Source organism: Ips typographus, linkage group LG4 (genome assembly GCF_016097725.1).
Source record: "Ips typographus isolate SLU linkage group LG4, UJ_Ityp_2.0, whole genome shotgun sequence".
Classification (NCBI taxonomy): Eukaryota; Metazoa; Arthropoda; class Insecta; order Coleoptera; family Curculionidae; genus Ips; species Ips typographus.
The window spans coordinates 14,348,922-14,369,814 of record NC_138425.1 but is presented as its reverse complement, the minus strand read 5'-3'; the positions used below and the strand labels follow the sequence as shown (position 1 = coordinate 14,369,814).

At 36.0% G+C, this 20,893-nt stretch overlaps 1 long non-coding RNA gene across 1 annotated transcript; it reads left to right on the top strand.

Moving 5' to 3' along the window:
• The first annotated feature begins 1,263 nt into the window (after positions 1 to 1,263).
• On the top strand, positions 1,264 to 20,816 carry LOC145728785 (uncharacterized). Its single transcript, XR_014178167.1, has 3 exons — positions 1,264 to 1,392; positions 1,615 to 1,734; positions 20,585 to 20,816. It is a non-coding gene; the product is annotated as an uncharacterized LOC145728785 (long non-coding RNA).
• Positions 20,817 to 20,893: the final 77 nt, after the last annotated feature.

The window sequence follows — 20,893 nt, the reverse complement described above, 5'->3', positions numbered from 1 at the left end:
AAATTTCTTATCCAATGACATTAAAAACCTTTAGGCGACACTAGAAAATCACCGAAAACATGATTTTTGCGTGCGGAAAAACCACTTTCCGCCTGCGCTACCGACCTATATTTATGGAACGCCGTTTTGCTCTTTAATGTAACGCAGAAATAATGTATTGTTCAAACAATAGAAATTTCGGCGATACATTTTAAAACGTTGGTTTGAAAATAAATGTCAATTCCTGCGTTAGTTTAAAAATCATGTACATATTTAATACCACCAAATAAAAACAATGCTTAATTTTAGCGTTTGTTTAATTAAAACGTTACTTTCACTTTCCCCTCAGACAAACGAGTGTAAAAAATCATGGTAATTTGGCGCTCCTTAATTATTACGTTAGTTTAAATATTTCAACCACAGCTTAAAATGAAACAATTGTAAAAATTCAGTCAATTTTTGCGTTCGATGATTTTAAACATTCGTTTAAAAAATACAAACGATGTTCAAAATAAACAATTGCAATAAATCCAGGAATTAAAACGTTGGTTGAATTAATACAATACATTTAATTACGAGTACCACATTTTTACGTTCGTTCGCGCAATCTATTCTAAAAAATACGTGCTGCTGCATGTTGCATGTGGCGGAGTTTCGAAGTAGAAATAGTAGGAAACTGTACTATATGCGTCCAACGAGAAAGTGAGGTCGTGTTAATAAAGATGTGTTTGGTCTCGATATCGACCGGATGATCGATTGTTTGCATGCGTACTGCCGCACTGAGTGCACTACGCTTGTTTATAGATAGGTATCACAAACGTTTAAAAATCAAGGTATAATTTTTCAAAATGTGCTCGAACACGCTGTTTATTATTATTTTTTGTTGCGCATTTTGATGTAGAATCGGTATATACAAGGGGATCAACGTAATAGTAATGATGTTACACTTGATTTTTTTCTGGCCCCGTATATTATAAGTTTTTGAATTTCTCGCAAAACATAATTTAGCAACGGTTTTTGAGATATTGATGTTTCAATGTTAATATTTTTTCTATAGCACATTATATACCTATGGAAACCATATTTGTTTTTATAACGTGTAATCGGCTTTAGAAGGAACACAACTATTAACTACATTACAGACAAAAAAACTGAAAATGCCTATTAAGAAGAGAAAGAGAAGAAATGCAATAAATAGCAAATTGGAAGTTACTGGATATAACCTAACTTCAAACAGTCAAAATCATAACATAACCATACAAAAATCAAAAATCACAAAATATGGTTCATCTCATCATCTAATGTGTCTACTGATATATTAGTATATATTAGTACAAGTACTTAGCATTATAGTTACTAACTAGTTAAGTCATAGCTAGCCACTCTGAATTACTTCTATTAAGCCCGGCATTGGTAATGATTGCTGTTTTATGATAGAACTATAATTGTTTTGGTTTTTGGTTATTGATGCAAAATTGGTTCACACTTGGGGCCAGATCACAACTTGAGAACTGCATGTTGTTTTGTTTGTGATATGCTAAATTATTTTAAAAATGAATAATTAACACTATAGTTGTTTTACATGTGCAAGTGGTAAAAAACCAAGATATTAACACTCTCACTCTTTCTGGTAAGGTAAAGCAAGATGTCCATGAGATCGTCTTTGTTACACAATATTGTCCTGAGAAGAATGAAATCAGCAACAGTCCAGATAGGCCGTTTACTGGAAAATGAAGACTATGCATCTGCCAAAAGGTTAGTTAATAGCTATGTGACCAATTTAAACAGAATTTCTTCTATGCTTTCACATCAGAAGTACAGTATAGTATTCTACTTACATGTGATGGCTATCAGTCATTCGAAGATTTACAATTACAACACTCGCTTTCGGCTCGTGTCGCAACCTTTATCTTCGTGAGTAATTACTATTATTTCGTGCTCTTTGAATAATATGCTATTACAAACATGTCTAATTAATTTTAAAACTTTTTTAGCTTATTATTGACCTCTACTGTTGGCGTAGAAAGATTCCATTTTGTCACTAGTACAAAAATAGATTTTTATTATTGTACTAGTAAAGAAATAATGTCAATACAGACGTTTACGAATCTTATCATCGGCCATACATTCATGCTAAAAAAGAGGGAACCACAGCCAACTACGACCATAACAATTATTGAACAACCATTATAAACTATGGTGAATAAGTACCCCCTATCGGAGCTAGCGGGTCCTAAACATGCGCCCCCAAAAAATATCATATGAAATTTGGCATGCTTGTTCACTATTTTGAAGTAATCATTTAGTTTTTTCAATTTTTTAAAATAATCTTCGCCTTTCACCTTTTCCAATTTTAAAATAATCTCGACAGGTTCAATTTTTTTTTCATTATGCATTCGCTTATAAAAAATGACGGTATGTCAAAAACTATGCAAAATGAAAAGAAATCCACACAAACTTTTCTTAGGAAAACGTATGGGCTATCACATGTAGCCCATCAGAATGCGTTGAAGCTAGAGTTTTTATAGTTATTTAACCAACGAGTGTATTAATGAAGGCGATTAATAATCGAAAGGGTTTAACGCGTAAACGATAGTAAACGCGTTAATAATTGAGATTTTTAATCGCTTATTAATATAAGAGTTGGTTACAACAATTTTCCGCCGACTGTAGTATACCAGGTGTCCAAGAGTACCCTGGACATAGGAGATTAACATGGGAAAACGGTTTTGATTTTTTTGCGCCTATACGGTTGATTTGATTGAAAAATCGTATTAATTAAAGTTGTAGTACCTATCACGGACTAGTTTTCTGTTTTTTTTTCAGATCTGTAACTTGAGCCTTTCCGTCGTAAAACACGAACAAAAATGAGAAAATTTAAAGTTTTGGCCTGCACTGTATAAGCGGTTGTCGAGCAACGGGTAAACAGGTCATTGTTGCTGGTACGGTTGCTCGACAACCGCTTATACAGTGCAGGTAAAAAGTTAAAATTTTCGTATTTTTGTTCGTGTTTTACGACGAAAAGGCTCAAGTTACAGAACTGAAAAAAATACAGAAAATTAGTCCGTGATAGGTACTACAACTTTCATTAATACGATTTTTCAATCAAATCAACCGTACAGGCGCAAAAAAATCAAAACCGTTTTCCCATGTTAATCTCTTATGTCCAGGGTGCTCTTGGACACCTGGTATAATAAATGTTTGTAATCCTAAAAAGTTATTTAATATTTACCTACTAATTGTCAGTTGTATACACGCCACTGACAATGACAACAAAACCTGTATGATAACTGACATTGACAGTTAGCTTTGTCGGAAATGGTGGATGGAGAACTAACCTAACGGTAATTAAAGTACGCCTCTTTCTGTCTGTATAATACAGTTAAAAAAAGATAGAACTTCTACGAGCGTATCATTAAAGAATACTAATAACTATTTATGTAACCAGTTACGAAAAGATCGATTTTGTGTAACGAATGAGTGTTTGTAGGGCGAGCGCAGCGAGGTCCTACAATTTGAATGAGTTACACAATAAGACATTTTCGAAACATGTTTCAAACATAATTTTTTCTAATTTTGACCAAAAAGCGGTAAAAACCATCTTTTAAAGTGATTTAACACAAATATTCACTTTCATAGCACCAACTAGTTACATAAAGTAAAACATTTTGTCACTCTAAGCAGTTTTGAAAACTGTCACTTTATATGCCAAAATTAGAAAAAATACATTAAAGTAAAACAATTGAAAAATCATGCATTAATGGGACTCATTAATGAACAATTTTGCTTCCGTTATTGTCCATTAAAAAAACTGTTAATATACGGTCAACGGAAAAATAATTAAGTAGGGAGTTAGGTACATAGGTACTACTTGTTAGAATTTTGTTTTATATCGTTCCCTCAATTAAAGTTATAAAATCGTATATAACGATATAAATATAAATATAATATGAATTAAATCAGTACTTTTCAAAACATTTGCAATATTCCAGACTGGTTAGAATATAATATCGTAGTGTACGCAGTACGCATTAAAAGAATCGATCATCCGGTCGATATCGGGACCACATAACATCTCTATTAAAGCAACCTCAACTCTTCAACGCCTATCGTACAGATTCCTACTATTTCTACTTCCAAACTCCGCCACATGCAACATGCAGCAGCACGTATTTTTTACAATAAATTGCGCGAACGAACGTAAAAATGTGGTACTCGTAGTTAAATGTATTGTATTAATTCAACCAACGTTTTAATTCCTGGATTTATTGCAATTGTTTATTTTGAACATCGTTTGTATTTTTTAAACGAATGTTTAAAATCATCGAACGCAAAAATTGACTGAATTTTTACAATTGTTTCATTTTAAGCTGTGGTTGAAATATTTAAAGTAACGTAATAATTAAAGGATCGTTAAATTACCATGATTTTTTACACTCGTTTGTCTGAGGGGAAAGTGAAAGTAACGTTTTAATTCAACAAACGCTAAAATTAAGCATTGTTTTTATTTGGTGGTATTAAATATGTACAGGGTGATTGATTGAATTTTGACCACCTCCTTAACATTCTTAATTTTGATTTTACCAAAAAACGTTAAATACAAAACCAGTAGATATTTAGGTCTACTTTATTTTTAGATAAACAGTTATTATACAGGGTGTCCCAAATTTGAGTAATAAACCAAACTTATGTTTTTTTTAAATACGATGACCAACTTTCTATCTATATTTTAATTCTACGTCAAATTCTAGGCCTAATTGATGTAAAATGTCTAATTGATGCGAAATATTCAAATGTTTTCGCAGCAGAGTCCTTGATTGATTGAATTTTAACCACCCCCTTAACTTCCGTATTTTTGATTTAAGTAAAAAAACTAGTTGTAGCAACAGTTACACACATATTTGGGTCTACTTTTACTCTTAGATAAACAGTTATTATACAGGCTGCCCCAAATTTGAGTAACTAAATTAAACTTTAATCACATAGTCGAGGAAACATTGTTACAGAGTCGTCGAAACAAGTGACAGATGCTGCGGAAACAGTTGAATATCGATACAGACATTTTACATCAGTTCCTAAAATTTGACGTAGAATGCAAATATCGGATAAAAACTGTGTTTAAAAAAACATAAGTTTGGTTCGTTACTAAAATTTCGGACACCCTGTATAATAACTGTTTATCTAAGAATAAAGTAGACCTAAATATCTTCTAGTTTTGTATTTAACGTTTTTTGCTAACATTAAAATTAAAGAAGTTAAGGGGGTGGTGAAAATTCAACCAATCAACGACGCTGCTGTGGAAACATTTGAATATCGATACAGATATTTTACATCAATTAGGCCTAGAATTTGACGTAGAATTCAAATATCGGATAAAAAGTTGGTCATCGTATTTAAAAAAACATAAGTTTGGTTTATTACTCAAATTTGGGACACCCTGTATAATAACGGTTTATCTAAAAATAAAGTAGACCTAAATGTCTACTGGTTTTGTATTTAACGTTTTTTGCTAAAATCAAAATTAAGAAAGTTAAGGGGGTGGTCAAAATTCAATCAATCACCCTGTACATGATTTTTAAACTAACGCAGGAATTGGCATTTATTTTCAAACCAACGTTTTAAATTGTATCGCCAAAATTTCTATTGTCTGAACAATACTTTAATTTTTGTATTACCCTTTAAGAGTAAAACGGCGTAATGTGTGTAACTTAAAAGCAATGTTTTAAATGACTAGAATTATTACAATAGTTTGGAAGTGAAGAGTTCATCCTGTCAACCAATCACCGCTATGAGTCACCCGTTAATGTTTTGGCATCTCAGACAGTAAAAATAAGCGGCAATTCCGAGCAAATAATCATTGGACATTTGGAGCAGAATTCTGGGAGCTGTGTTGGACTTGTACGAAACCCGGACCGACCAGAAAGATGCATCATTGGGAAATCACTTGTAAATGGAGGAAGTGAAGTCCCAATAAGAGTTGCAAACATCTTTCCAGACGACGTCAAAATCAACAAATGCGAAATTATTGCGGTATTCGAGCCTGTAGTCAAAGTAACCAATTGCGATGGGTTACCAGAACAGGAGGAGCAGTTGGAAGAAAACAAACCCTTAAATGAACTTGAAAAGACCTGGAAACATCTGTCAACATCACAACTGAAGAAGGCTCGGAAACTGATTTTGGACCATGCTAGCATATTTGGAACACCGAACAATATGGGAAAAACTACCATTGTAAAACACCGAATTAACACCGGCAATGCACAACCGATTCGACAACCACCTAGGAGACTATCAGTAGCCAAACAACAGGAAGTGCAGGAATTAGTGGACAGGATGCTTGACGACGGAGTTATAGAAGAATCCTGCAGCCCTTGGTCATCACCTGTTGTTCTGGTCACTAAGAAAGATGGATCAAGTAGATTTTGTGTAGATTACCGAAAACTGAATGACGTGACCAAAAAGGACAGCTATCCACTTCCCCGTATCGACGACACACTGACGACTTTGGCAGGATCCTGTTGGTTTTCTACTTTAGATTTGAAGAGTGGGTACTGGCAAGTTGGCATTGAGGAGCAAGATAAGGAGAAGACTGCTTTTTCTGCTGGAAATGGGCTGTACCAATTCAATGTGATGCCCTTCGGACTTTGTAATGCTCCTGCTACGTTTGAAAGACTAATGGAAATTGTGCTTCGTGGCCTTAACTGGAAGACTTGCGTGGTTTATCTGGACGATATCATGGTGATGGGAAAAACTTTTGAAGAACATCTGAACAACTTGCAAGAAGTATTTGCTAGAATAGGTGGTGCCCATCTTCGATTGAACGCCAAAAAGTGTTGGTTCTTCCAAAAGCAAGTCGAATTTCTTGGGCATGTGGTGTCGGTCGACGGAATCCAGACGGACGACAAGAAGATCCAAGCAATTAGAGAATGGCCAGTACCAAAGGATAAACACGAACTCAGAAGCTTTCTAGGACTTGCCACCTACTACAGACGGTTTGTGGAAGGATTTGCCAACATCGCAGCTCCGCTAAATCAACTTACTGAGGACAAAACACCTTACTGTTGGAATACCCAATGTGATCAGGCGTTCAGAAGGTTAAAGGCATCACTTTGCTCCAGTCCCATCCTCAGTTATCCACAACCAAAAGGAAAGTTCATTTTAGACACAGATGCCAGTAATTCTGGTATTGGAGCTGTATTGTCTCAAATCCAAAACGGAGAAGAACATGTTATAGAATACTTCAGTAGGAAACTTACCAAAGCAGAACGGAACTACTGTGTAACGAGAAAAGAGCTACTGGCAATAGTAAAATCAGTCGATCACTTTCACAAGTACTTGTACGGACAGGAATTTTTGATAAGGACTGACCATGCGGCACTCAAGTGGCTCCTCGGGATGAAACAACCGGAAGGGCAAGTAGGAAGATGGCTTGAAAAACTCCAGCAGTATAATTTCAACATCAAGCATCGGCCCGGGAAGCTGCATAATAACGCAGATGCTCTATCAAGAAGACCTTGCGCCGAAGAATGCAAACATTGTCAGAAAGCGGAACAACGTGAAGGAGTTGTGTCCATCAGAATGGTTCAGCTGAAGACTGATGATGAATGGAGTCCCGATGAGATTAGGAAGGATCAACTAGAAGACAGCGGCATAGGCCCATTGTTGTTGAGAAAGGAACAAAGCGAGTCAAGACCAACATGGCAAGAAATCTCTAGCAAAGGCCTGACGTTCAAAGCACTTTGGGCTCAGTGGGACTCGCTTGTGGTTGAAGGCGGCTTGCTAAAAAGAGCTTGGGAGAGTGCCGACGGAAAAGAGATAAGGAAGCAGCTGGTAGTTCCCAGAGGAAGGGTCGACCACGTACTGGAGGAAATGCACAATGGAACAACTGGTGCTCATTTGGGAGTAAATAAGACTTTGGACAAAATCCGGCAACGCTTTTACTGGGTGAACTACTGCCAAGACATGAAATCATGGTGTCGACAATGTTCCATTTGTGCAGCTAGCCACGGACCACAGACGAGATCCCGGGGACCTATGAAGCAGTACAACGTAGGATTGCCGTTCGAACGTTTAGCCATAGACGTCGCTGGACCTTTTCCGAAGACCAACAGAGGCAACAAGTACATTCTTGTTGCCATGGATTACTTTAACAAATGGCCTGAGGTGTTTGCGATTCCAAATCAAGAAGCCAGCACAGTCGCTGATATTCTCGTCGAAAATGTCTTCAGTAGATTTGGTGTGCCGTTGGAGTTACACTCTGATCAGGGACGAAACTTTGAGTCCAAGCTCTTTCAGAGGCTCTGTGAACTGCTAGGCATTAGGAAGACCCGAACAACGCCGCTTCATACTCAGTCGGATGGAATGGTCGAGAGATTTAATAAGACAATAGAGCAACATCTCTCAAAGGTTGTTGATCAGCATCAGAAAGATTGGGACCAGCATATTCCGCTCTTCTTGATGGCTTATAGAGCAGCAGTCCACAACTCAACGGGACAGTCACCATCTAAAGTTCTGTTTGGTCGAGAACTGCGACTTCCATGTGATGTGGTGTTCGGATCTCCAACAGGCCAAAGCACGAACATTGAGAACTACGTTGACGAGTTGCAAGACAGATTACTGAACATCCATGATCTGGTCAGGGAAAGTTTGAATGTAGCTAGCGACAAGATGAAAGCTCGTTATGATCTGAGGGCCAATTCGGGAGGGTTCTAGAAGGACGATAAAGTTTGGTTGTTTAACCCTCAGAGGAAGAAAGGCAAATCACCGAAATTAACACCTGTTTGGGAGGGACCTTACAATGTGGTAAAAAGGTTAAACGACGTCGTGTACAGAGTCCAACGCAGCCCCAAAGGCAAGATGAAAATTGTCCATCTGGACAGACTCAAGAAATACCAGGGATTAGATGAAGCGGATCGGGACGATCAGCTTTAAGAGGGGGGCAGTGTTACGGTTTGGGCCTACTATGCTCGATACTTCTGAACGAGCGCTCGCTTCGGGATGAAACCGATGCGCCGCAATATCTGGCCGGGCGCGTATTAAAGTAGTCCACAGTTAGGAAGCGCCACACCTGGAAGAATCCTTGATATTCGGGGCAAATCGCGAAGCGTTTCGCGGTCATTCTAGAACGTGGTTTGCGAATATAAAAGACGCCATGTCGACCGCGGGAGTAGTGAATTTGGGAACGCGGTAAAGTTTAAATAGCGGAGTAATTGTGGAATTGTAGTAGTGTTTATGGTAGCTGAATTAATTATTGTACGGAGTGTTTTGAAGTGTCAATAAATTTATTAATTGTTGAGTTAAATTGACTTTGTGTGAACCCACGGGAAAACCGTAACAATATATATCAGGGAACTTTTCAACATTAAATTTAAAAACGTCATTCTGATGGGCTACGCAGATGATCTGGTATTGATTACTAAGGGTTCGAATATAGAACTATTGGTGAAAGATATTAACTCGGCATTGGAAATGACACTGGAATGGTTGGAAAATAAAAACTTTCAACTATCTTTACAAAAATGTGAAGCGATTCACTTTACAAAAGGGACAGATGCCACCTAAGGTGATTATCAAGAATACAATTATACCATATAAAAACGAAATTAAATATTTAGGGGTGATTTTGGACAAGCATTTAAAATGGAAAATGCATGTAGAAAACATCTCAAGTAAGGCCACAAAAGGTTTGAATGTTCTGAGGGCAGTAGGCAGAGTATGGTGGGGGGCGGACCCTCATACCGTGCTTACAATTTTCCACGCTTTGGTTAAATCTCATTTGGACTTTGCTTCTTTTTGTTTTGGCAATGCTGCTAAAACACTTCTTAAAAAATTCGATATAGTACATCACGAAGGGTTACGTATCTGTTTGGGTTCCATGAAATCGACCCCCTATTAAGGTACTGCTCTGTGAAGCAGCTGACTTGCCTCTTTCGGTGAGAAGAAATATTTTGGCAGTAAGATTCTTGTCCAGAATCTTTTCCTTGTCTGACCACCCCCTGCTTGTATTATTGAAATCACTCAGAATAAAATACTTGATTAACACCACTACCAGAATCCTTAATGTCCCGTTGCTGGTTCAGATGCTAAACAGGTTTTTTCCTTATTATAGGAAAATTTTTAGAAGTCCGTCTCTTCCATGCTTTGTTTTTGGTTTTGAAAGTCAAATAACCCCCATTAAAGTTCTTACGTTAAATATTGATAAAAGGGACTCGGACGCTAGACATCAATTTCTATTAAAAACTGAACAGCTTAAAGATAACATACAGTTAGGAATCGAGATTCTAATATATATTAATTATTCTAATTATTATTAATATAATATACCCCCTATATAGGACTGTAACCTACATTTGAGTTAGTTGTCACTTGTCGCTTTACCGCTAACAATACAGTTTTTTAAAAATTTGTTATCGAATCTCGATTCCTAACTGTATGTTATCTTTAAGCTGTTCAATTTCTATTAAAAACTGAACAGCTTAAAGATAACATACAGTTAGGAATCGAGATTCGATAACAAATTTTTAAAAAACTGTATTGTTAGCGGTAAAGCGACAAGTGACAACTAACTCAAATGTAGGTTACAGTCCTATTTAATACATTAAATGTACTGAGCTAAGCATAAGCAGTTATTACTACAATGTTAGCATTTCTAGGAACGTAACCCCTCCCCTCGTAGATGAAAGCACGGATTAGGAAGACGTGATTTCACCTTTACACAATAATGATATTTTCACAATTTTCGGGATCGTTATGTTTCTTGAAATACTTCGGAACAAACTTTAATATTATAAAATAGATTATTAAACACGTAATTCCTATATAAAGTACAATAGTCCAAAAACTAACTCTATTAACATACACATTACTAGAAAATTCGAAAAGTTCTTTTTTCTGTTCTTGAAGTTTAACACGTATTTGATCCACTTCTTTGATATTGACACCATCCAAGTCCAATGATGGCGGTTGATAACCTTTTGATTGATTTTTCCTCATTTGACTAAAATCCAATTGTGGAAGTATCAACTCCTGATATTGTAACTGGTTTGGTTTGAATGTCTGTAGCATGATTGATTGCATTTTGATTTGACAATCAATCGGTACTTCGGCAAGATAGGTGCCCATCAATGGCATAGTTTCTTCATTTTCCTGACAACTTAACTTAGCTGTGATGCGAGTTGGGACAATGATTATCCATTTGCCATCGGCGACTTTTGTAATTTGGATCGACGCAACTTCTAATTGAAAAGGGTGGCACGATGTTATGTTCGGCTCATGGTTAAGTAATTGAACTTCACAGGGAGAAAGCTTTTCCTGGGTACTGCTGTGAGTCCGCTTACAAAGGAACTGTTCTGGAACCATTTCTTGACATCTTGAACTCATGTATTGGTACTTAGAGTTATGGAGTGCTAAGTATGGCTTGTGTGGAATGTTGATCCAAAATGTTCCATCGTTAAGTACCGGAAGTGGAAATACTTCAAAATATTGGTACATATCCGATTCAACAAGTGGAATTTCCAATATGAAAATCAAGCTGGTTTCTTTTAAGTAACATTTTATTTCAATTAATTTTCCTAAAATTAAGATGTTTTCTATGTTACTTTGAACTGGTAATTTATTCATTTGAAAATGTGGTTCTAGCTTTTTGATTTCCAATAATAGATGCTTAGGGTCAATTATCGAATTATGCAAAGTGTTTGATTTGGCAAAACTGATTGCAATTTCTAGTGTGTCAAGAATATTATAAATAGATTGATACAGCAATGTGATTTGATTGATTATTGCGAATGTTTGAAAATATATTTTCATATCTTCATGCAGTAGTTTAGCTTCTTTAATAGCTTGTTCAATCTGCAAAATTCGCGATTTTAAAATGATTTCATTGTGAGTGATGTTTGATATCATTTTTTGAAACTTTTGAACTGTTGAATCTATTAATGTTATTCGATTGATTGCATCGGTCTTAAGTTCGTTTTGCATTTGCTGCAAAGCCGTAATTTTTATGTTTATTTCCTCAGCATCACTCTGATCTAAATTTCCAGTTATGCTTTTAATGAAAGTTCCTAATGGGTTAAATAATCCTCGTTTACTCTTATGTTTAAATTCGAAGGTAGAGATAATTTGTTCCAAAAGGTTGTCAATTCTGTTTTCCAACATGTGTAATGAAAACAAAGCATTATTAAATTCTGATGTGTTTTTAGTAATGCTACTGGAAAGATGTTGAGCTTTATCCTTTAATGATTGGTATTGATCAATTATTGGCTTCAACTTATATTCTTGAATAAATGTCCAATGGTCAGATATAATTTCAGCTGTTCCAATTTTAAAGGGTAGTATCCCTGGATGTTTGTCTAAATTATGAAGTTTTATTCTTGTCCCGAAGGTCCAGCCAAATCTGGAATAACAGATTTGATTTTGGTTTCATTAATATGAATTACTTCAATTTGATTATTTTTAGGATTTTTGATTATGATTTTATTATTTGGTAATATTTCCTGAAGAATAAAAGGGCCTAAAAATTTACTTTTTGTTTTAGCTGATCTATCTCCAGATTTCTTATAAACTTGACATCCGACAGTTAGATCGCAGTTTGTTTTATTTTCATTAATTTTATTAATTATTTGTTCTTTGTTTGTTTGACATTTTTCACTGATTTTCTCGTATAAAATTTGTGTATTATTTTTGTGATTGTTAAAATACTCCGTGTAAACGTGAGAGGGTATTAATTTCATTGGGTCTCTTGAATCTGTGTGTCCGAGTACTAATTCAAAGAGTGTAAAATTGGTACTTGAATGAATAGTACTATTATAAGCAATTATTGCATCAGGCATTAGCTTAGTGATATTAGCGCGTGGATCAGATTCTTTCAGAATTCTTAAATGTTCAATAAGAGTTGAATGTAATCTCTCTACAGGTGAATTAGATTCATGATGATAGGGTGTAGTAAAATGTATTTGTATTCCATGTGCATTCAATAATCCTTTTACAACCTCATTTCGAAATTCGGAACCATTGTCTGCAGCAATTTGTTGTGGAATACCGAAAAATTGAAAGAAGTGTATTAATTGTTCAGCACACGATGTAGCATTTCCTGAATAAGGCAAAGCTTGTGCAGCTTTTGAGAATTTATCTAGGAAAGTTAGGAATTTTTGATTTCCTGCCATAAACGTGTCTACATGGATTATCTCAAAAGGCTTTGTTGGCGTTTGTGTCAATATTAGTGGTTGATTAGGCGGTCTTCGATTATATTTTGATCTTTGACAAATTTCACAATTATTAATATAATTGGTAACGTCAGTTTTTAAGGATTTCCAATAATAATTGGATTTTAAATGATTGTATGTTTCCTGAATTCCGCGGTGATTGGTTTTACCTTCATGTCTATGTTTAATCATTAATTGACGTTCTTCTGGATGTACGTTGTTAATTAATTTTGAACATTCAACAAGCTTGGCTTTTTTAAAATAATTATTCATGCAATGTTGAAAGTATACTCTTAGTTCTTTCGAATAAAAGTAAACGTATGTTGTTTTGGCATTTAGATATTCTTTAAGAAAATCTTTAATACGTTCAACATTGGGTGGTAAAGTTGCATGTATAATTTTATTTCCATCAAAATTTTCACGTTCAACTTTACTGTAAGAATCGTAAGGAGATTTTTTAATGATTAATTGATGAGTTTTGTTGTTAATGATTTCATCCAACATAGTCATATTTGAATAGTTATCTATAGCATTTACGCTATGTGCTGTCTCCGATAAGGTGTCACTTTGATTATTATTATTATTAGATGGACGAATTAATACATCAGAAATAATATTAATTTTAGGTTGACAATCATGCTCGATTTCTTTAATTGTTTCGGCTACCATTTCATTAGTAATATTGTTAGGATCAAAATTATCATTTAGAAATTCCGAAACATCATTGTCAATATTTCCTGGGCAATTAACTAGAGATTCAGTTTCCAAAGCGTTAATTGGGATTCTAGATAAAGCGTCAGCATTGGTGTTTAAACTACCTTTCTTATAAATTATTTCGTAGTCAAATTCTTCAAGTCGAAGTCTCCAACGAACCAACTTAGAATTAGGTTCTTTTAGATTAAACAGCCAAACTAATGGTCTGTGATCAGTGTAAATTTTAAATTTCTGTCCATACAAATATGGTCGAAAATATTTACAAGCCCATACTATTCCTAAGAGTTCCTTTTCTATTGTGGAATATTTTTGCTCTGTTTCATTAAGGGTTCTAGATGCATAAGCAATGGGTTGATCATTTGGTGGATTGCCTTGTGACAATACAGCCCCTAAAGCTATATTTGAAGCATCAGTGGTTAGCACAAAAGGTTTTGAAAAATCTGGATATTTTAAAATAGGTGCATTTATTAGTAATTCTTTAAGGTGTTCAAAAGATTTAATAAAGGCTTCATTATGAGTTACTTTTGCTCCTTTTTTCAAACAAATGGTTAATGGTTTTGTAATTTTGGCAAAGTCTTTAATGAATCTACGGTAGTAACCTGCTAATCCAAGAAAAGATTTAATTTCTTTTTGAGTTTTTGGAATTGGAAAATTTTTTACTGATTCGATTTTTTCAGGATTGGGTTTTACTCCTTCACATGTTATTTTATGTCCAAGATAAGCGACTTCTTTGTGTAAAAATTCTGATTTGTCTAATTGAACTTTGAAATTTGATTGTCGAAGACATTCAAAAACTTCACGAAGTCTTTCAATTTGTTCCTGAAGGGATGTGCTAAAAATGATTATATCATCAAGGTAGACTAAACATGTCTCATTTTGAAGTCCTCTGAGCATGTTATTCATAACTCTTTGAAAGGTTGAAGGTGCGATTTTAAGTCCGAATGGCATTCTTTTAAATTCATAATGACCTGTATCTGTAGAAAATGCAGTTTTAGGAATATCCCAAGGGTCTAACTCAATCTGGTGAAATCCATTAGCAAGTTCAAGAGTAGAAAAATACTGAGCTTTTCCTAACTTGTCAAGGATGTCCGATATATTTGGTAAAGGAAATTTATCATCGATGGTTTTTTCATTTAATTTTCTATAGTCTATGACTATTCTCCATTTCCTTTTTCCAGATGCGTCTAATTTTTTTGGTACAATCCAAATGGGACTACTCCAAGGAGAATTAGAGTGTTGAATGATATTATTTTCAAGCATTTTGTTTATTTGCATATTTACTTCTTGTTTATGCACTGCGGGGTATCGATATGTCTTTGTAAATAATGGGGTTTCATCCGTTAAATTGATTTTATGTTTAATTTGATTAGTGAAAGTTAAAGGTGTTCCTTCACAATAAAATATGTCTCGATATTGAAAACAAAGATTTCTAATAGCTTTAAATTCTTCTTTGTTACAATGAGAAAGACGTAAATTTTTTAAATTTTGTTTTTGAAGGTTGTCATAATATTCGTTAATTTCCGTGTTAGTTTCCATTTTTTCCACAAAATTTATTTCCGTTTCATTTACTTTTTCAATATTTAAAGGTTCAAAAATGTTAATTTTTATAGGATTTTCAGAAGGCATTTCCGCTTCTCCAAAATTTATGTAGTTTAATATACCTAAACCTTGTTGTTGTTTAACAGGAAGTTTCACTTTTTGACATGTTCTAGGTGATATTACAATTTCAAAAGTATTACAGTTGATTGAATTGTTAGGTTGATTATCGAACAATAAGGGTATTACAACTTCAGGTGTTTCTAACATACAGTTATTTAAGTTTACACTTGCACCAGTTTGTTTTAAGAAGTCAATACTGTCACGAATAACATAAGTTGCACCATGTTCCGGTACCTAGTCTGGCCCCGGTCTCCCCCAGTGCACTGCCGAATCAGCGAGACCGGCAAATTGGGGTCATGAGACGAGTATTTAATCGGCGTCTCAAGCCATCGACGACCACCGAACTCTGGGGTCATCCCCAGAGGGAGGTCACGAGCGACAGTCCGAACTTTCTAGTGCCCGGACGGCTCGTTACCCTGTTGCGGTGCCTTAAGTAAGTCCTTTGGGCCTGCCGGACATAGGGGCACCCAGCTCGTATCGAGCGGGTGCCGCTTGGCGGCACCTCAGAAGGCCTTACGCACATACACCCACACACCCACACACCCCCTCTTGGACGCTAAGAGTAATACAGTGCCTAATAAAGAAGTCATGCTTGTACTACGTTTGTTGTTTCTGTTCCTGCGTTACCCCCAAAACGTGACATGGTGGAGGCGCCTCGTTTGATCTCGGACTACTGATCTTCATATCAGTAGTCACACCCCAGCTCTACCCCTGACGCTACGACCCTCCCAAAAAATGAAGATGTTGAAGATTTTGAAGGACCAGTTTACAGACTCGCATTTGCCCGAATCGAGTAGGGTAAAGTAAAGAGCGACCTGGAGGACGCCCTAAAGCAACAGAGTCTATGCAGTGCAGATGAGCACAATAATAAGTATAATTTATATTAATTTAGTAAAGGTAAAATTTAACTGAGTAATTGGGTATAGTAGAAATAAGTATATAATTTGCATAGTTGCAGTTTAGTAATAACATTGTCTCAATTTTCTAAGCCAGTGACCTAGGTTCCTTGCTGAGACAGCAAAATAGTGCAAGTATCGTGTGTTTATTTAAAACTAGGTCAAGTGCAAGTACTTGATATAGGATTCTTTGTTTATTAATTTAAAAAATATATATATATTGTTTATTTCAGTGGCCACCGGACGACCTTGTTGCGTCTATCAACGCATTGCCATATCATTTAAGGAAGTAAAGCAGCAAGTCTTGGAGAAGCTGACATCTTCAGATGGGTCCCGCCACGACGGTTCTACTTACACCCGTGTGCACCCAGAGTCTTTTAATAAGTCGAGCTGAAGAAGCATCTCCAAATGTGCTCACGTTAATTAAGAAGAAGTATACATGTCCAATGATAGGTGTGCTAAAGGAGCACGCAAAAGGACACAGTAGGAAGAAGTGAAGCTAAGCGATGAAGTTTGCCGCTTAGAGAATACAGTGCCAAGAGACGGCACTACGAGATGAAGCCTAGGTGAAGCGTTTCCACTTAGATGATGGTGCCCAAAGGAGTATACAATACAATGTGCAGTTGACGTAAATTTTGGCCAAAATGGAGAGCAAGAAGATAGACGCAACACAAGGTTGAAAGGTGACCCAAGGAAAGAATTAATTTTTTTGTGGCTGAAAACATTATCTAGGAATCTAGAAGTAGTTTTAAGAGAAAAGTGTTTATATTTTTGGAATAAAGTTTTTCCCATACCCTCTCTAGCAAATAAGCAACATCGGTTAATTTTAAGATTCATATGGAAAAAGGAAAGACGAGAAATTTATTTTGTAATATAGAATTTTAGTGTTCGGGGCGAACACTTGTTGGAAGGGGGAGATGTCACGAATAACATAAGTTGCACCATGTTCCGGTACCTAGTCTGGCCCCGGTCTCCCCCAGTGCACTGCCGAATCAGCGAGACCGGCAAATTGGGGTCATGAGACGAGTATTTAATCGGCGTCTCAAGCCATCGACGACCACCGAACTCTGGGGTCATCCCCAGAGGGAGGTCACGAGCGACAGTCCGAACTTTCTAGTGCCCGGACGGCTCGTTACCCTGTTGCGGTGCCTTAAGTAAGTCCTTTGGGCCTGCCGGACATAGGGGCACCCAGCTCGTATCGAGCGGGTGCCGCTTGGCGGCACCTCAGAAGGCCTTACGCACATACACCCACACACCCACACACCCCCTCTTGGACGCTAAGAGTAATACAGTGCCTAATAAAGAAGTCATACTTGAGCTACGATTGTTGTTTCTCTTCCTACGACACCCCCTAAACGTGACAATACCTAAAAGTCCGTCAAATCTAGGTGAAAAGTCAAATATGTAAAATTTATGATTTCCTGAAATCTTAAATGAAGAGAAAATTGGTATTTCAACTACTTCACTATGCAATGAGGTTGCATGTGTCGTTTTGACAGTAAATAGTTCTTGTGAAATTAATTTTGGATAAATTGAATAAGCTAGTTCAGGTTTAATGAAACTTTTGCCGCTTCCTGTGTCTATTAAAAAGTAGGCATTTAGCTCTGGTAAGAAAATGACAGGTAAATCACAATGAGTGTAGTTGTTTAAATGTATTGTTAAATTTGGTGACTGATTGAGGGGTCTATCCGAAAATTTACATTATCGGATTGCTGCATATTGTTACGGTTTGGGCCTACTATGCTCGATACTGGATGAAACCGATGCGCCGCAATATCTGGCCGGGCGCGTATTAAAGTAGGCCCCAGAAAGAAGCGCCATACCTGGAAGATTCGAGGCAAATCGCGAAGCGTTTCGCGGTCATTCTAGAACGTGGTTTGTGAATATAAAAGAAGCGGCGTCGCGTCGACGACAGAGTTAAGAGTATAGTGGAGTAGTGAATTTGGGAACGCGGTTAAGTTTAAATAGTGGAATAATTGTGGAGTTGTAATAGTGTTTTTAGTAGCTGTGTTAATTATTGTACGGAGTGTTTTGAAGTGTTAATAAATTTATTAATTGTTAAGTTAAACTGACTTTGTGTGAACCCACGGGAAAATCGTAACAATATTTTCATATTGAAAGTTTGTGTCTACGTAATTGTCATTTTCAGAATCGAAACATTGATTGTTTTCTTCATTTGTATAAGGGTCAAAATTATTATTAGACATTATAGGTGTGTCAAACGCAAATGATTCGTCATTTGGGTCTTGAAGAAATTCTTCTGTTGGTGTTTCAACAGATTGGTTATATAGCTCTTGGCTAGTAAAAGTACGATTTTGAGGTCTATTTTGTTGTTGAAGAGCTCTTTTAATGATAGTGTTACCTGACGAAATATCCATAGGCTCACCTCTACTAAAATTTTGATTTTGATTAAATTGTCTCAATCGATTACTTTGACCAAATTGATTTTGATTTGTAAAACCGGGTTGAAAATTTCGAGTTTGATTTGATCTGGGTCTAAATTGTCCATAACCTTTGAAAGCTAGGTTGTTCCCATTTTGATACTGATTTCGGGGAAAATTATTATGGTACTGTTGTGTTGGTGCTGTGTTATGCTGAAATGCATTAAATGTGGGTCTTGGCAACTGTGTGGGCATAGTATGCATTACGTTCCCATTTTCTCTATGGAATATAGGTCGATGCATGGTTTGCACTACAGGTTGACTTTGAAAAATGTTATTTTTATTTTGATTAGGTACAATGCTGCTGGAGTGAGGGGAAATTTTATTGGTTACACTATTTCTGTTTCTGAAGTAAATAAAATTTTCCTCTTCAATTGCATGAGTCATTGCTTCTTCTAAAGTTTGGGGATTTTTCAATCTAATTACTAATTGCATATGATAATCTAAACCATTAATAAAGGTTTTCATGGTTAGTTTACCATACTCGGAGATTTTTAATAATTTTACTTCGCGAGGGTCATTTGATGCGTTAACTTTTGAATACAACAGACTTCTAGCATCTTGCAACCTAATACCGAATTGCAATGAATTTTCAGATTTATATGGTTTCATAGTTATGATATCTTGCACTACACAATCTGTAGATCTTTGATCAGAAAATGTGGCATAAATAGCATCTTTTACTAGGTTCCAATTGTTTAATTCGATTCTAGAAGCTATTAAATCTGCTGCTCTACCAGTTAGTTTACTTAAAATAGTATCAAATAATGCAATATTTAAGGGTGCATTAACATTAGCTCTATCTTGGTGTGCGCCAAGAAAATTTTCACAAGCTGTAATAAATCTACTTATATGTTTGGCATTACCGTCAAACAAAGGTATATTATCAGCTTGATATCTGATTAATGCATAATTAGTAGCCATTTTACAGAAAATAAACTTGTTATTAATGAACTAATTAAAGTAATTATTTTAAATTGTAATATTGGTTTTCCAACTTGTTTCACCAAACATTCAATCAATAAATCAATATTTTCCACTTACAATAGTATTAGAAGTAGCTTCATTCCTTAGTCTAAGATCGAATAGGAGAAGCGATGCTTGTCTGCTCCCTGGGGTTACTTATGAGGCCTTAAGGACGATTCTTGTTCCTTGAGTCTCGTACCAATAGGACTTGTCGAAGTTGGGCAATTCCCTGGTCAATGAGATGCTTGCCGTTCCCGAAACTAGTTTTTTTTTTTTGATGTTCGGATCTGTTTACGAATCGTTGAGACGAACCGGAAAATGCACGATGCACGCCGTTGAACAAATCCTACCGACTGCGCCAGTTAGGAATCGAGATTCGATAACAAATTTTTAAAAAACTTTATTGTTAGCGGTAAAGCGACAAGTGACAACTAACTCAAATGTAGGTTACAGTCCTATTTAATACATTAAATGTACTGAGCTAAGCATAAGCATTTATTACTACAATGTTAGCATTTCTAGGAACGTAACTATACTCACGTTTTAGTTTTTACTGATGCCTGTAAAAGGGAAAACGTCGGTATGGGAATCTCAATACCTAAAATAAAGTTTAATTTTGCATCAAAACTACCCAAAGAACTATCAATATGTAATGCTGAGTTAGCTGCCATACACGAAGCAATTATCGTCACTCTCAAGAAACATATAGATAAGGCAATTATTTTTACAGACTTGCAGAGCGCCATCAAAAGACTTCAGCGTGCACTCCTTACAACGGATGATGATTTTGTAACTTGTTAAACTCGGAATTTAATTCAAGAGATTAATAAACTTCATAACTGTGAAATTCTAGGCGTCCTTTGTTGTGTTTTTTACTAGACCCCAGTTTATTCTTAAGTATGTATTTGTTATGGTTATTTTTGAACTGGTAACCTCACAGCACTTTAATGACGAGTAGAAGAAATCCGGGGGTTGGGGAGTGCCAAGCTCGTCTATCCTGACCCCCCTCAAATCGTGCTGGCAAATTGCTGAGAGCAGA